Source organism: Vicugna pacos, chromosome 13, assembly GCF_048564905.1.
Source record: "Vicugna pacos chromosome 13, VicPac4, whole genome shotgun sequence".
NCBI lineage: Eukaryota > Metazoa > Chordata > Mammalia > Artiodactyla > Camelidae > Vicugna > Vicugna pacos.
The window spans coordinates 48790912-48799986 of NC_132999.1; positions in this window are offsets into that span (position 1 = coordinate 48790912).

The following is a 9075-nucleotide window of genomic DNA, read 5'->3' on the forward strand; positions in this document are numbered from 1 at the left end:
CAGGATTTACCCCACCCTCCACCATCAGCCAGATCCAGAGAATCAGTCAGATCTGAGTTCAAATCCCGCACACACTTATCTTGGGCAACTTGTTTCTCTGAATAGGAGGAGATACTCAACCTACATTTACTGAATACATGAATGTTTGTGTCTCCACAGCATCCCTAAGAGAGGGGCATCTGCAGCCCTTGTTCCTGCTGAGAAACTGAAGCCCAGAGAAGCGAAGAGACTTGCTCAAGGTCACACAGCAGATAAGTAGCCAAGCAAAGATTCAAACACAGATCTGACCCACCCCAATGTCATAGCATACCTCCCTGCTCTTCTCTGATATGTCCCCAGTTCCTATCCTCTATGGAATTTCCCACAAGTCATTTATATGTATTGGTTTATTGTTTAGTTAATTTCTTTCCTTCCTTTTTTTTTTTTTTTTGGCTTGGTGGGAGGAGGTAATTAGATTTATTTATTTATTTATTCTTAGAGGAGGTACTGGGGATTGAACATAGGACCTCATGCATGCTAAGCATGCGCTCTACCACTTGAGCTATACCCTCCCCCCTTACGGTTCAGTGATTTAATAGTCTCTCCTTAGACTTGTTTTGCTCACCGATTTACTTTTCTGTTTTTCCCCTCATCTCTTGTGATGAAAATTTTGCCCTGTTCTTATTCCTAGAACAGAAGGCTGTGACTTGTATTCACAATGGATGTAGCAGGTTTCACGTGCTTTTGTGCTTCATCACATTTTGCTTATATCATTAGATTCCCTGAAGTTAGGTAGAGTGCCTGGCCCCATAGGCCATTTAAATAGTGTTTGTTTGAATTGAAAAATAATACAAGGGTAGACAGAACTTGTTGAGAAGTCCCCTTCTTTATTCATTCATTTATTCATGCTTTATTTCACCCATTCGACAAATGTGATCATTACTCTCTCTGTTGGGCTGGCTGCTGGAGGTACAGCAATGATCAGATAAGATCCCTGCCCTTAGGGAGCACACAGTCAAGGGAGGACACAGGTGATGGCAGTTTAGTGCCGTATCTCCTGGGATAGGGGAAATACAGTGGCTATAGGAACACAGAGCAGACAGTGAGCCCAGCTGGGTGGGGAGGGGAACAAGGAGGGTTCCCTGCAGAAGGTGATATTTAAACTGAAACCTGAAGGATGAATCAAAGTATGTGGTGAACAGATGGTGGGGGAACAGGAAGGGAGAAGGATTCTGGATGGGAACACCACGTGCACAGGACCAGAAGTGAGAGAGCTTTGGCCTCTGCCTGCTTCCTTAATTGTCCTAAGTTCCACACTCCTGGGAGTGGACCAGGGTCACAACCAACCACCTCTTGGGGCACAGCCAGCCCAGCAAGCACAACATTTGGAATTAGGAAATACATTTTTAAACTATAATGATTACTCATTTTTTCTGATCTTTATCAAAGTTATACATTCCTTTTGTAGGAAAGATGGGAAATAGAGAAAATACTAAAATTTAAAAAAAGAATAGAGAGAGGAAAGGCATCTGGAATTTGAGAGACTTGAGTTTGAATTGAAGCTCAGTCCTCTTTTAGCTGCCCAGCTCTGAGAAAGGCACTTTTCTCTGTGAACTTCAGGGTCTGAGAAATGGAACTGCTAATACTTAGGGCACAGACAAGGACACACGAAGATCAAGGATTTGTCTAAGGTTGCACAGCTGGTCGTATCTGTTTTCAGTCTGGGTCAGAGACCCTGAAAGAGAAGAGGCGGCCTAGGGGGGACCTGGTTCCAGAGTCCTGTTTATTATATACAATCCTACACTCCCCTCCCACGACAGCAGAGACAGAACCATATGGAGGGAGTGGTGGCCAGTGTGGCTGCGGCCCAAAGCCGGATCCCCTCCATCAGCTGAGAGTAGGGTGGGGCAGGAGGTCAAGGTTTGAGGAGTTGACTTCCATCCCAGCCTAGAAGATTCAAGGCCTCTGTGAAGACATCCAACCCCTCCCTTTCAGTCTCTTCCTGGCAACCTGGCCTGGCACCCTCTAGGATGTGATATCAGTTTAATAATTTAGCAGATGCAGACAAAGATAGCAGCTCTGAAAATAACCCAGCTAGGCCCCCGCCTCCATCTCCTCTTTCCTCAGCAGACTCCCCTGCCCCCCCACCAAGGTCTCCGGTTGCCCCAGGCCTGTCGGTCCCCTTGCCTGCAAATGATCACCTGATTTGACAACTCCTCCTTCCACTATCCTCCTCCTCACCTCCTCTTTCTCTCTATTCTCATATTAAGAGGTTTTGTATTAATTAGAGTTTAAAGGAATCTCATGCTAGAAGTCAGAAGACTTGGGTTCAATTCATTCTGTGGACTTGAGCAAGTCCCTTCTCCTCTTTAAGCCTCTGTTCCCTCATTTGTAAAATGAGGCCTCAGGATTCCTAAATGTGGCATGAACATAATGTCTGGGTTGGGGGAGGCACTGGCTTGGACAGGAGACTGGCTATCTCTCCCAGGAAGGCACAACTGCAGCACCAGTGCCATCTCAGTCAACAGCACTACAACCCACCCCATTCCTCCATCCAGAGAGTTCACAGGTTGTCTCTTTCTCTCTCTTTTTTTCTTTCTCTTGTAATGAAAAATTTTGCCCTGGTTCTTATTCCCAGAATAAAAGGCTATGACTTGCATTCACAATGGATGTAGCAGGTTTCATGTGCTTTTGGTGCTTCATCACATTTCTGACAAGTAGAAACGTTACTCCCCTCTGGGAAACTGGAAAGAGCAATACCTCTTCCCCCTCGAAGCTTTGCTCAAATCACCCTACCTTTTGGGTCTCAGTTTTCACATCTCTAAAATGGCCAGGTGTGGAAGAGTAAAAAGGGCAAGGTTAGAGTCTGCGATCTCTAGACTGCAAGCTCCAAAAGGGGTGAGATCAAGTGTGCTTTCGGGCATTCATTCAGCAACATAATTAAGCATTTAGTAGGTACCAACCACTGTGCCAGGTGCTAGGGGCACAGCAGTAAATATGAAAAGCACAATCATTTCAGAAACCAAAATAATTAAATCCCAAGAAATGTGCCATGAAGGAATAATAAAATACCTGCCAATATTTACTTAGTGCTTACTCTATGCCATACACAGAGCACCTATGCTATGAGGTATTTTTTTTTGAAGTACAGTCAGTTACAATGTGTCAATTTCTGGTGTACAGCATAGCATCATCCCAGTCATGCATACATATACACATATATCCATCTTCATATTCTTCTTCATTAAAGATTACTGCAAGATACTGAATAACATTCCCTGCGCTATACAGAAGAAATTTGTTTTTTATCTATTTTTATACCTAGTGGTTATCATTTGCAAACCTCAAACTCCCAAATTTATCCCTTCCAACCCCACTTCCCCCAGTAACCAGAAGATTGTTTACTATTTCTGTGAGCCTGTTTCTGTTTTGTAGATGAGTTCATTAGTGTCCTCTTTTTTCTTTCTTTTTTTTTTTGATTCCACATATGAGTGATATCATATGGTACTTTTCTTTCTCTTTCTGGCTTACTTCTATGAGGTATTATTATTAATATACCCCATTTTACATATAAGGAATCTGAAGGACAGAGTGGTTAAGTAAATATGGGCAAAAGACATATGGTCAAGGAGTGGCCAAGCTAGGATTCAACACCCAGGCCATCTGTCTCCAGAGCCTGTTCTCAACCACCATGCTTCTCTAGAAATCATGAACAAGGAATAATCTGATGACATGATAGAGAGGGGATTCAGGGAGGCTTCTGCTTAGGAGGTCTCATTTAAGATGAGACCTGAAAGATGAGCAGGAGTCAGTTATGTGGAATTGGGGAGAGAGATTTCCCAGCAGAAAAAAATAGTATGTGCAAAGGTCCTGAGACTGAAAGATCAGAATGTTCAGTGCCTGGTAAGCTGGCAAGAAAACAGGGAGAGCTGAGGTCATAGGAGCTGGGTCTAGAGGCCAGGGTGAGGGTTTTGGATTTTACTCTAATGTGCAGGGGAAGCCTTTAAAAGGTTTAAGTGAGGATCAACATAATCTGATTTGCTTTTAAAAGATCGTGCTTTTAGCTGTGTAGAGAATGAACTGAAATGTGGCAAGAGGAGAATGAGGGAGACCAGTTAGGAGATTACTGCAGTAATCCAACTGAGAGGACAGTGGCCAGACCAGGAATAATGGCAAGATGTTGGAAGGGAGGTGGATTTGAGTTTATTTGGAGGTGAAATGAGAGGACTTGTGGATGGATTAGTGTAGGGGTGAGGGAACGCCCTCTGCGTTTGTGGATAGAGCAACGGAATGGATTCTGGTGCCCTCAACTGAGAAGGGAAAGACCAAGGGAGGAACAGGTTTAGTAGAAAAATCAAGGTCGAGAGGTTTTGTTTTCTTTGTTTTCCCTAAATGATACCTGCTTCATTATGAAAATAAGAACAAAAGAAGTCTACAGTAATAGCGCATTATATCGTCCCATTTCTTAGTCTAATTAAGAAATAGTATACCTTGCAAGGGAAATAAATCCAGTTTCAAAAGTGGAAGAGTATTTGAAATAACTGACGTTAGCATAGCAGCAGTCAGATAATGCTGTTGGATGGTTTGAAATGGTTTGAGTTACAGCGCACTGGAAAATGAAATTCTGACTTGTAAAATCATGCTCAATATGTATCAGTCTAATGCAAAAAGGCAAAACTCAATTTAAATAACACAAAAGTAAAATATCTATTTCTAGTAAAGGTCTACACACATAGGGGATTCTTTTGGAAAGAATTTTGTTTTGGACACTTGTTTTGGAAACGATTTTGTTTTTCTTTGCTACTCTCAATACTCCACTCACAGAAACTTCACTTTCTGACACTTCTGGTCACCAAACGTGTGTGTGTTTTCCCACACCAACCAACTCTTCAGCACTAGCTGGATGTCCTGCAATTCAGTCTGATTCAATTCTGACACTAACCAGAGTTAGCACAGACCTTGCAGGTTAAGGGCTTATCCCCACAAGACAACCCTTCATTTCAGATGCCAATCACAAACAGTAGATCCCCGGGTTATCCATAGCTTCTGTCCAACTTAACTACAAATCAGAGGTTCCCACCACCTGCTCCTTGGATTCAATAATTTGCTAGAACAGCTGGAAAACTCTTGGCCTTGATTTCTCTACTAAACCTGTTCCTCCCTTGGTCTTTCCCATCACAGTCAAGGGCACCACAATCTGAGCACTCTCAATCCAGAGGAAGAGAAGAAGGCCATAAAGAACCAAAACAAATAAGATGATTTCAGATTGTGTTATGTGTGTGCTTTGAAGGAAGTAAACAGGGTGATGTCATAGGGAGTAACCCAGGCAATGCACTATAGACAGAGAAGTCTAGGATGATGGAGTGGGTAGATGTGGGTTTTGCCTTCTCGTTATCCATTTGTCCTACTTCTGATAACACAGTCTTTATATTTTGGGGGTAGCCTCTTCTACTATATGTTCAATGTGTGTTTCTTGTGAGGCTGACCCCAGCCCATCACCAAGAAAGGGCTTATGATCCTGGCCTGGCCAATGAAATTCAGTACTAGTATGTTTGCTAGAACTATTAAGAAAGAGAAACGTTCTTTGCCCAGGAAGTTTTGGCCAAGTAGATTATAAACCTGGAGCTGAAGGCAGTCATCTTGCCAGCACAAGGGAAGTACCTGCCTGCTGGCTGGAAGGAGAGCCCAGAAATCACTTGAGCATCTGATGCCAGCCTTACCTGAAGGTAGTGCTACCTTTGGACTTTTCAGTTTAGTGAGCCAATAGATTCTCCTGTTTTTCTTAAGCTTTTTTGAGCTATTTTGAACTTATAATTGAACAAATCCTGATTGATGAAGAAGGCAAAGGAGCAAAGCTACCAGGCTTAAAAGTGCCAGGGAGAAGTAGTCCAGATGGAAGGAACAGGAAGTGCAAAGATTCTTTGCAGAAGAGAGTTTGGCACATTTGGGGAACACAGAGGAGGCAAGTGAAGCTAGAATATAATGAGCTGTGGTGATGGAATGAGATGGAAAAGACCCACAGGAAAAAAGTTCCATTTCCAGCAGAGTGGCAGAAAAGGGGAGCAGAGAAACACTTCTCTATACATGGTACTTAAAAATGATGGATAAAGTTTTTTAAATTATATTTTGTAAAGCGTCAGTGAGCTGACTACAAAGTAAGGGAACTAACAGAGGTCAGAAATGACAAGAAAGGGCAATTCCTCAGGAGGAAATGAGTCCTGTAGCTGGTGTTTGCCCTGAAGGTACCTGTTGAACTCTAAGATCTAGACTGGTCAAATTTTTTTACTTAAACCCATGATAAGACATTTCACAACAATCATTTCATGATGTGTGTAAGTCAAATCATCATGCTGTATACCTTAAGCTTATGTATACACTGCCATATGTCAATCATATCTCAAAACTGGAAGGAAAAAAAAGCCATTTTACAATAGAACCCAGGACACAGACAAAAGTTTTGCAAGCAACATTCACCCTAATTATACCAGTCTAATCTATTCCATACTATTCAGTTATCTTTTTTTTTTTTAATGCTCCGTTCAACAATGGAGTGCTAGGAGCTGGAAAGTGTTCTGTCTGGGAAAGGGAAGCCAGGGTGCAATCAAATTGAAAGTTGCAATCAGTAGGCATTCAGAAGAAAGGGACCGTTTGGGGTCCCAGCTCCAGCATTTTGTTGGATTTTTCTTTTCTAGGGAGTTAAATATTGGCCATGTTGAGTTTGAAATGCCAATTAGATATTCAAGCAGAAATTTCGTGTGGGCAGTTGAATTTATATGCCTGGGAGTCAAGAGAGGCCTGGGTTGCAAGTGTGAATTTGGAGTTATCCGCAGGTAGGCAGTATTTAGCTGGCTGACACGACCACGGGAAGAGAGAAGGCAGAGAAGAGGAGAGGACCAAGAACTGAGCCCAGGGCACTCAGATGTTAAGCAGCCAGTGAGAAGAACTGACCCACAAGCTCTGCCCTTTTCTTTCTCCTTTTCCCCATCCTGCTGTCAGAAACATGGATGTGGTGGATGTCATCAAGGACCTTAAGATAAGGGCCTTACTCTAGGGGTGACAGAACAGTGAGCCATGTGGGGTCTGATACTTCCAGCTGAATCCAATTCCTAACTGACACAGGAACAATACTGAGAAACTCCTGGCAAGATTGACCAAGGGGGAAAAAAAGGAGATGGCACAAATAAACGTTAGGTTTGAAGATTGGGACCATAGAACTAGGTGTAGTAGGGGTTGAAAAGATAATCAGAGAATATTAGAAACAATTTTATGGCAACAAATTTAAAACAAAGGTAAATAGACAAATCCTGGAAAAATAAAAATGTGTATCAAGAACAGTCAAGGACAGTATGAGAAAGAAAAATTACAGAAAAATATTACTTAAGAACATAGCTGTAAATGCTCTAAACAAAATATTAACAAGATAAATCTAGCAATGTATTTAAAAGATAATAAACACGTAACGACCAAGTTGAGTTTATTCTAAGAAGGTTGATTCAACATTAGAAAAATCTACTGATGTAATATGTTAGAAGAGGAAAACCAAGCGAACTCTTCAATTTACTCAGAAAATGCACCTGATGGTTCAACAATCTTTTACATTAAAAATTCCTAGCAAACTAGGTATAAACCATTAACCTGATAAAGCGCCCCCTCCTGGAGAGTGGAGTATCTACATATATTTGGAATTTTGTAAGGAAAACGTCTTCTCCCCATTTATTCAATCATCTCTGATATTTTTAGTTTTATTGAGATATAATTAACATACAGTTATGTGTAAATTTAAAGTGTACAGCATGAGATAAACACATTTTTGCTGTATAGCACAGGGAACTATATTCAATATCTTGTAATAACCCATAATGAAAAAAGGTATGAAAATGAATATATGTATGTATATGTATGACTGAAACATTATGCTGTACACCAGAAATTGACACAACATTGTAAACTGACTATTCTTCAATTTAATAAAAGAAAAAAGTAAAAAAAAAATTAAAGTGTACAGCATAAATCAGCTCTCATTGTAAAAGAAATTAAGATATTTGTGCAGACCCCTAAAAATATTGAGACTCCTATGTACTGTGCTTATTGTACCCAGGGGATGAATCAGCCCAAATGATTAACACCACTAAGGGAATGATTAACACTATTTTCAGGATTTTTTTTGGAAGTATGAGGAAAGCAGAGGCCACAGAGGAGAGTCACACAGAGGGTTTCAAAAATGCTGAAATGTCCCATTAAACTAGTTGTGGGTGTCTTCATTTTTACTCTTTAAACAAACATATACTTTTATATTTTTATATGTATGTATATATACATGTATGTACAAACATATTCTTCTACATGTACAAGATATTTCACAATAAAATTTTTTACAATGGAATATGTAAGGACCAGGTCATGTAGGGCCTTATGAGACCAGGGTAGGGCCTGGCCCACCACAGGCACACATGAATATGCACTGAATAATTTAATGACCAGCTGGCTATGGATCAGGTCCCTCCTACTCACTCACACCCTCCTGTTTCAGTTCTGTCTGTCTGCCATCCCTCCCCACCACCACCACCACTACAGAGGTGGCTGGTAGAGATTCTAGGGATCTTCCTCCAGGCTCTCTGGCTGGGCCTAAAGCCTCCAGGCTCCAGAAGGACTGCTGGGCTGGCCTCAGCTGCTCAGCTGCAGTATGCTAAGGAACAAGGACTCTGCTAAGGGACAGAACTCCAGACTCAGGGGCCAGAGGGATGCAGGGGTATGGCTCTGCACTTCTAGGGGCCTGCCCTGGGCTTCTAGGGACCACAGTGGGAGGCACTTTCCACATCTCTTAGATAAGGAGTGGGAGTGGCAGTTCAGTCTCCCAGATTCCAGGGAATGGATGGATAGGCCCTGGGTTCAAGAGGACAGGTGACATTCAGAAGACTGGACCCAGCATCAAATGGCTTCCAGATCACCAAAGATTCCATGCCTCAAGCATGGCCAGCACAGTCCTTGACCTGATGGAGTCATGCTGGTCAGGTGATTAGGAAGGCCTGGTGACCAGGCTGAATGAAGGATCTTGTCTATGTCTGGTTCTGTGACCCTCTGGGCCTTGGCCCAACT